The sequence below is a fragment of the Gallinula chloropus genome (assembly GCF_964237585.1).
Source record: "Gallinula chloropus genome assembly, chromosome: 12".
NCBI lineage: Eukaryota > Metazoa > Chordata > Aves > Gruiformes > Rallidae > Gallinula > Gallinula chloropus.
Genome location: NC_140097.1, coordinates 7,414,504 through 7,423,822, shown reverse-complemented (window position 1 = coordinate 7,423,822; position 9,319 = coordinate 7,414,504).

The window sequence follows — 9,319 nt, the reverse complement described above, 5'->3', positions numbered from 1 at the left end:
ATTTTTAAGACTCATCAAGGGGCTTTGGAGAGGCAGGAACAGAGGTAACTCCAGAAAAATGGAGATAAGAGGGCAGAAAGGAGTAGGGCTCCTTTGGTTTTCTAGCAGTCATGCTAGACAGAAGACACAGCAAGAGCTATTGTAGGGAGCTCTGGCTTCATTAGCTACTGCAGATTTGTATACCACACATGCTTGCAAAGCACTTTTGTCCCGAGCAGCCCAACCAGTGGGCAGACACATCTGCTGAGCCAAGAGGCAAGGGGAGCTCCCACTACAGACTCACCCTGCTTTCACCAACACATGAGCACTTCAAGCGGCTTTTAAGCTGCTCAAGCATATTATTTGCTCTGGTTATATATGGGGAGAGAAAGGCCAAGATACAGTCATCCCCCCAACCTATGCTGTCTGACATCCACTTCCTGGCTTAGCCAGACTATGCTTATTTCATCCATGTCCAGTAAAGAGCAGCTTAGTATTTTGTTTCAAGGCTATTCCTAGAATTAGGAACCAAAACTGGCCCAAGCTATTTAAACAGCTTTTTGCAATTACTCAAATAAGTGTTTTTAAAAACAGAGATTCCTAGGGCAGCTTCAGATTTTACTTCTTCATACTTTTATTTTGGCATTCACTAGCATTCATGGGAGCACATGTGTGCCTGCGCTCACATGCTTATCTTTGCCTGGGGATTTGTCCCCATAAAAGAGGGCAGAAGAACTGATTTGCCATATGTTTTTGTACCGAGGAAGATGAAGCATCGATGACAGGGCAGACTGGCTCCAGAGTCAGCACAGAGTCTGAGCCCAGCAGCACCTGGAGGCAGACCTGTAACGGGAGGAAAAGCAGGTCATCCCCCAGGCAGCCTCTCACACTGCTGCCCGCAGGGGATACAGGAGAGGGGGCAAAGGAAATGCTGACAAGGGCATAAGCAGCTAAATATAAATTAATCCTGGAACCATCTCAAGTCCCATACTGTTGGTAATTACTGATCGTTTTCCTGATCCAGACATTCACTCCTCTGAAAGACCCTAATCCATTACCTGCCACGGACTGCCCCTTCGTAATTTCCTCATCTGCGCCGCAATGCTCCGCTAAGCTTTGATGTTCTGGCAAGACCAGGGCTCTGAAATTTGGGATTAGCGAACATCCGCAGGCATGATGTAGGCTCTCTGGCATTAGTGCATGTTCCAGCATCTGAACCTAATAACAGCACGCCAAAAAAATCGCAAAAGGCAGCAAGGTGATCCCTTGCTCCTTTGGGTGGCAACGCCTGGGCCAGGAGAGCTGTCTGAAGCCAGGGCAGGCTGGAAACACATGCAGCATGAGCTACAGCTGCCCTGCTAGAGGGAGGTTACACATCTTGCAGTCCCAGGGCCTTGGTCAGCTCCATTAATGCAGAAATCCACCATGGGAAGAAAGATCTTAACCCCTGGGCAATGCTGCCCCAAAGAGGAATCATTCTGGGGGGGTGTCCACATGCCTTGTCTTTAAAAACACCCTACCTGCTAGTCACAAAGTATATAACATTTTCAGGCTGTGGTTTACACACCTCAGTCAGGAGCAGAGTAGTGTTTGCAGCATGATGGGCTTTAAAATTCAGCTGCTCCCCCTGTTTGCAACCCTGTCTGTTGACTCCTAGGTGTACATGTGGCAATTACAGCAGTAGAGTCCTGTTAGCATAAATCTGGTTTGAACAACAGTATCAAAGACTTTAAAAAAAAGGAAAAAAACATGCAAATCTTTTAGCTAAAGAGTTCAGCAGCCCTTGCATTAAAAGAAAATCCTTGAGATCCAGAGAACTAATCATAAACATGACTTTTTTATGTCTGAGTGGAGAAGGTGCCTTTCGTAAGCTCTGGGCTGACGTTGAATATATGTTGCTTCAGACCAGGGGTAGTGTCTTTTTCTAAGGTTCAGATGGAGGGGGTGGTTAGTAGGTCTCCAGTTTTGGGATGAACAGCTGCAAACAAAACACAAGGAAAGCCAGTTTTGTTTTGGTTTTTGACTAATTTGTATTTGCTTAGAGCATGGGGTTTGTTCCTGTTGTTGCAGCTGTAAATTTTAAGGAGGCTGCAAGGTAAAAACTGCAGTTGTACAAGGAATTAGCCCATGGTAATGTCTAATCACTGCTGGCATCTAAAAAACCATGAGACAGCAGGGATGTTTAACTTTGAAAACCAACTACTGCAGATGCAGGAACTATGTTTGCTGAGGAAGTTTTACTTGGCATATTGACGTGAATTGTAAAAATTGGCTCAAAACACAGCGACATAAAGACCACAGAACTGAGGAAAGAAGTAACACGGTTCAACACATCAATATTTGATTATAATTCCTAGCAAGCTTATTCACACAAATCAAATAATTTCTAAGGGCCAGTCTCCACCAGATCAGTTAAAAAGTAATTATTTTCAGCTGTCCTTAGTATGTCTCAAGTTCATGCTCTTCTTTAGCCATGGAGATCGTGGGTGTGATCCTGCATCCTTCACACAGCCTTTGTGTGTGAGCAGGGGCCACCCCAGGAAAAAAAAGTCATGATGCAGCCCCTTCCAGCTATCCATGCTGAACCCAGCAGCATGCAAGAGCCTTGAGAGGGTGCATGTGCCAAAACCTACAGCGAGAAGCTGAAATGCATTAAAAATAACCATAAAAGTCATGTCTGCAGTCAGGGTTCAGCTTGCTGAGGAGGTACTGGGACCCCCATCCCCAGCCAGGGGGCTGGAACCTCTCCTGGCTGCCCAGCCCTGACCTGCTGGGTGCAGGGAGCTGGGCAGGGCAGAACACCGATTAATTTTCACACATTTGGTGCATTGTAAGTGATCTGTAATCTCCTATCGAGCGGTGGGGCTGGCGCCGACCTCACCACATGAAAGAGCTCTCCCTGATGTATGAGGATACTGCTATTGTTTTTCCTTGCCAAACTGGGGCTGTGGTATATTGCTGTCTCCAGAAACGCATCTCTTGGAGAGATGTGCACCAGCATCCAGAGATACAGCAGTTGATTTCACATTTCTCAAAGTCAGCTCTTAGCCCAACTGCTGGAAAATGTCAAAGAACTCAGGATTTTCTAATTACAGACCCAGAAAATCACACATCAGTGTTCAGGGGGCACACAGCACACAAGCAGAGCACGAGAAATATCTGTGTCAGCATGGCAGTGGCACAAGAATCAAGCTTAAGAAGAGGGACCCATCAGTCTTTTCCACTTCCAATCCAGCCCAACACCAGCACTGGTGTGTATCACCTTGCATAGTGCACTAAAGCCATACTGGCTTCTCACCCCCCTTTTTTTAAAGAAAGGAAAGTCTGCATTGTTTTAAATCAGCACAGGCTAATGAAATCAGGGTGGTATAACAACATCAACTGCTAGCCCCGTATTTTTAGGCAAGACAAGAAAATAATGGCACGGGGACAGACAGTTAAAATTGTGTTAGGAAATAGAGGAGCAATTAAATACACTCTGCAAACCTCCTCCTTGCATACTGCTTGCCTTGAGCAGTGTCAGTGAAAGCCACAGCAATGCACATCCAGGAGCACTAAGTACAACCACCCTTGGTCTAGGAGGGGGAGATCAAGCCATCTGCACCAAGGAGGGCCAGCACTCACCCATGCAGGCAGTGGGGAAACAATCAGTAAAACTCACAGTTTGCCTCCTTCCTCTTCACAATTGACCATGCTGGTGCACAGAAGGTCCCCACTTACCTGCTGGACGCCCTACAGAACACCCACAAAGACAGGATTGGGTCTAAGGAGCCTCCTCAAGCAGCAAACAGCAGAGGCTGAAGCATCAGTGCTTTTAAGGAGCTTCATGTGACCAGCTCATACTCCTGATGCTCTACCACAGGTGTGTGAGCTCTGGGTTGCTCCCCTGCAGCAATGCTCATTAAGCCCTGGAGAGCATCATTTGGGCAGGTGGAACATCTCAGTAATGGGGTTTGGCTTGTTTTGGTATCTGTAGGGTGTTGCCTAAATGCAGCCTGTTTTTTCTAGTGAATGAAAAAAGTAACATCTCACTGTCACTCTATGATCCCTTCCAGCTTCATCAGTCACAAGAGACACAAGGAACAAGGAGCTGCCCCATCCCTTATGCTCCCAGAAGGAGCAGGGATAGCCTTGCACACCCTTCCCAGCCTCTACAGCAGACACAGGTGGATATTAGTTTGCAAATCCACACGTGCACCAAATACAGGGGAAATGTATGGACACATGTAAAATGTTCCTAGGTGAGAGCTGGCCAGTGACTGGGACATGAGCTGCTCTCAGAGCAAACAAGTACTCCAGCACATGGATGGGTGAGATCCATCCACAGGCACTGGCAGTCTGGGGAAAATAAAAAGCGTCTGGATTGTCACAGATTGTTTTCTCAAATGAGTATGGGTCAGTTCTTCAGCTTAATACAAAATTTAATTAAAATAGTTTGAAAGCTCCCTCCCCTCCCCCTCATTTTACAGCTTTTATTTCTGCCTTCTGGGACTTTTTCATCTTTGTCTATTTCTGGATATATTCTTTTAATTACATATTTATGTCCTTCTCCATCATCATTTTTTATGACACAGTAAAGCTGAAACACGTATGTTTTGCCTTTGTTAGAAAAATAAAACTGGAAAAGCATCTTGCAAAAAAACTATATAAAGGGCCACTGTGTATATAGTATTAACTTTCTTTAATCCATAGCTGGGCACTTTTTCAAGGCCAAGAAAAAGAAACACAGACTTAAATACTTTTAACCTAATCCTCCAACATCATGTAAATCACAAAAGAAAAAGCCAGCTCCCAAACACCAACCTGAAAATGTATGTAGGTAAGTCTGGTGGTTCTACAGATCTGATGGGGTTTTGCTGAGCAAGTCAAATATGAGGGTTCAAGGTTGGCTGAGCATCAGTATTATGTTCCAGTCTACCTCTACTGTCATATATTTAATCTCCAGTAATTAAACTTCTAAATGAATCCATTTCACAAAAGCCACAGTGCATAGAGTGAATCGGTGAGTAAATTTTCGTAACCTCAGAACCAACCCCCAGACTGGGGTGGAGCTGCTCTGCCAATGGAGCTGATGGAGATGTAACTGTCAAAAAAAAAAGAGACAAAACTATAAAGATATAAAGAACCCCCTTGGCTCAAGGTTTTCAAGTTCTTTCCTGTTACTGAACAAATATTTTCTAAACACACACAGCTTATTGTCTTGCTGCAGCTCCTGATTACATGAAAAAAATTATGAGGCAGCTGATTAGAAGCTCTGATTAGAGGTAAAAAAATATCACTGATAATGTCTGGGAGCAAACTGAGAATTCACAGCGTGGTAGATATGGAGAGAGCAGTCTGTCACCTGGAGTGCTTGCTTTGGTGAGAGAAAATGAGTCCTACCCAATGGCAAAATCCAGTGCAGGCATCCAGGAGCAGGGACTGGATGTCATGCACCTCCAGAAGGATGCTACAGAAAAAATGGGGCTTGCATGGTCCCAGGACATACTTCCAGGAGGGCACCCTGCCTTTCCTGGGTATGCAGGGGCAGGGAGGACCGTGCTGCAATGCCGTGGGCAATGCTGGGGTTTTACTTCTGAAGGACATAGAAAGGCAGGAGGTGTTTTACTGGAGATGAGGTCACAGTGACCTGAGCTCTAGGGAAACGCTTGCTCGGCCCTCACAGAGCTTGTTCTTTTGAAGATTTAGAAACGCTTGGACTATAGGGCAGCAGAAGCTTTGGGGAGAAAATAGCAGGCATGTAAAGGCTATTTAATAATGAAGGAAGACAGCAAGAATGACTGGGCAGGGACTAAAGCCAGACAAATTCAGATGAGAAATAAGGCATTACATTTCCAGAGTGAGGAGGATTAACCTTGGAAATGAACTACCCAATGAAGTGATGGATCATCTGTCTGCTGGTATCTTTAAATCCAGACTGGATGCCTTCCTGGAAGACATGTGCAAGTCAAATACAGGTTTCTTGCTTCACACAAAGATGGATGGGTGAGGTTAAACAGCCTGAGGTACACAGGGGTTAGTATGGAGGATCTAAGGGTCACCTCTAAACTCTGGATGTATGACTCAATGAAACACAATTCAACACAGAAGTGTCCCTGGGTCTCTGGATTACTGCTTTTTACAGGTCATTTTGGATCATCCTGTGCCCAACCAGCAGTCCCACTGACACCCATGGCACTGCCTGCAGAAGAAGCTGCTAGGCCACATGGACAACCATGGCTCCATCTGGGAATAACTGCTCGTCGAATGACTCAATTTGCTTCTCTGTGGGACACAAAGAGCCAGCACATCACATCTCTCATGATGACTATGAGCCAACAGGTCCTTACCTTCCACTGCTGCCAGGCTCAGCAATGCAGAGAACAGGACATTAATATCTTTTTCAGTGTTTAAAAGGACATTACTTTTAAAGGAGAAAAGTTTCTTTCCCCTATCCCTTACAGAGTATGTCCTGATACCTGTGCCCCCCTGCAGACTACATAGTTGCTAAATCCCTTTAGTCCTCCCTATCAAGAAGAAAACTAATCTAAATCAAAACTAGCAAGAACTTCCAGTAAATTCAAGTAAAATCTGTACTTAACTAGAAGGATAATAGAAAAGACTATGAAAAATCCTAAAAGTCCCACCAACCCGTGCACACTCCATAGGGCTGACCCATCTCCAGCAGGGCTTCTTGGCTGGCTCTGGAGCAGAAAGGAGCATCCATCAGTGATGCAGAATGGCAAACCTGAAAATTTTCCCTCAAATGTCCAGCAAATCAGCAACATGTGGCAAGCAAGGCTACAGAGTGCTGCCCCTGCTACGTTTCGCTTCAGTCTTTATCCATTCCATGTGTTGCTTTCTTGCCATTTAAAAGCTTAGCTCTCATTTATCAGCATTTTCACGTTTCACTTCTGGACACTGCTATCCATGCATTATCCATCCTTTTTTATCTTGCTGTTTGAACTGTGTTCTGCAGCTCTGGTTCAGCTTTACCATTCATTCATCAGCATGAAGTTAAACAATTGCTAAACAACTTGGGTAGCTGGCAAGCAGTGAGGAAGCAAGATCCGTTTCTGCCCAGAGGGGAGAAAGATTTTCTACAATAGCATGGCCTTTGTTTTGCATCTTATGGGTGATGCTATTGATGTGAAGGTTATATCATCCTATGTGCCAAACCACTTGAGCCAGTTTCAGACTGCAATTCCCCCTGGGGCAGTTCCACTCAATGTATAAGATAACCAGATCTGCTCTTCGTCCACTCCAAGCCTGGACAGCGCTTAGTCAACTCCCCAGGTTTTGGCAAGCTGAAGCAAGAAAGCAGAGCTGCACTCCTCACCTAGTTATTACCCTTTTTTATAACGGCTCCTCCTCTTAATGCTACAGAGCACGTGGCAAAGCACTGAGCAGATTGTGTGCTTCCCTGTGGTGGGCAGAAAGCAGTTAAGTGCATATAAAACACAGTGCCCTGTACGTGTCAATATATTCTGCTTGCATCTGCAGAACTGCAGTACTTTGTTTCGCCTTTAATTCATGACCACATAACTGCTGACTACCTTGCTGTGAAGGAATGGACTTTGGGTGCATGGCAGAGATGCAATTCCATTTCCCACATATCAAGAACATCAGGATTCAGGGATCTGACCTGGGTCATGGTTTATTATTTTGGTTTTCGAATTATCTCAGCATTTCCCACCACTAGAAAATACAGTACAGATAACAGTGATTGCAGCTTTGTTTTGCAGACCTTGATTCCTTTCCTGCCCATCCCTTCCCACCCCACTTTCATTTCACACTGCAATTGCTATTTTGCATCACAACCTGTATTTCGTGATCTGGCCTCCCACTCCTCTTGCACCATGCTAACGTGAAATATGGAAGAGGTCATTTTTCAGAGCTTGGTAACTAGTGGAGAGGCTGGTGCTGGATGACACAGGCTGAGCCATAACACCAGAAGCCAAGTGTGAAAAGGGACCAGTCTGCAAACAGCCACTCCATGGGCATGACTAAAGAGTCACAGCTTAGAGAGCAGATCCGGTGTGGGGACACTGTCCAGACATCGTGCTTCCAAGGAGATGGGAACAGGATCCACAGGGAATTTAGGGTTTTGTTGATTTAACTCTCTCAAGTTAAAGAGAACATTTTCTGTTCTTAAAACATTTCTCTGCTATTCAGGTGTCCCTTGGCTTTCTATCACTTTTTTTTTTTTTTGGGGGGGGGGGTTAACGAGCTAACAAAACAATTGGAGTAAGTAACCTAAGATGAAGTTTGGGGCTTAAAAAACTGGACTTTGGGGGGCTTTTGCCCAGGGAAAATGCCACATAAAGGGTTTTGTCTTGAAGGCTACCCGGAAGAACCAGAGATGGCTACAGGATCAACACTCAGACCAGGTTTCTTCAGCATGAAGGGCTGGAGAAGTTAAGCACTGGTGGAGACAGACAGCTTTACAGATGAGGATCTCACCACAGTGCATCGATGCCAAACAGATATCACACAAGCTAGGGCAAAAGAGTCTGTAAAGATTTTATTCTTAAAGGTCATAAGGAAACTTAAGAGGTCATAAGGAAAATGCCATAAATGTTGAGGCCATTAATAAAGGTCTGAATTAAAATTCTCTGTAAAGAGCCTGAAAGCACTGAGAGATCCATCACATGAACTCTTCTGACTGGGCTTATTAATGGTCAAAATCAATACTGTCCTTTTCATTTAAAATGTGTGCTTGTGAGTCCTCATCCCAGCACAGGAGGCTCAGGTTCAAGTACTTTTTCTGCTCATTACAGGCTTTTTTTCCCCCCTCTCCCTCCTGCTGGAACTGCTGAATTTGTATAAACAGCGAAACATTCACCAGATCAGAGCTCCTGCCAGTATAATAAGGTCGTCAGGATGACAGCCAGGAGATGGAAACCCCCATGCAAGTCCCAGACCAAGCACATTTCAGGGAAGTGTCAGAGCTCTGGGTGCCCATCTCCTGCATCAACTCCCCTGTCACTCACCCTGCCTTTCTGAGCCAAAAATCTGTCCCCAGGATCCTATTCCCATCACGGCGTTATTGAATCCACCACGCTTCCATCACTCAGCATTGCGCAACGAGGTGCTGGTACAGGGGGGGATGCGCCTCACCAGCTCTAGTCAACATCAGCACAAAAGGGATGGTAAATTCATCCTGGTTTATGTTCAAGTTCAAAGGCATCTCAGGGACTTAGAATATCTGCTAAAAGTTGATGTCTCCAACATTTGTTAGCAGTTAGACTGTATTGCTTATCAGAAAGGGCCACAAAATAGGCTTATTTTGTTTCCTTGCCTCGTCCAATGTATTTCTATTGTTTATTTTTATTTTAGAAAAGAAACAATAAAGTTCACC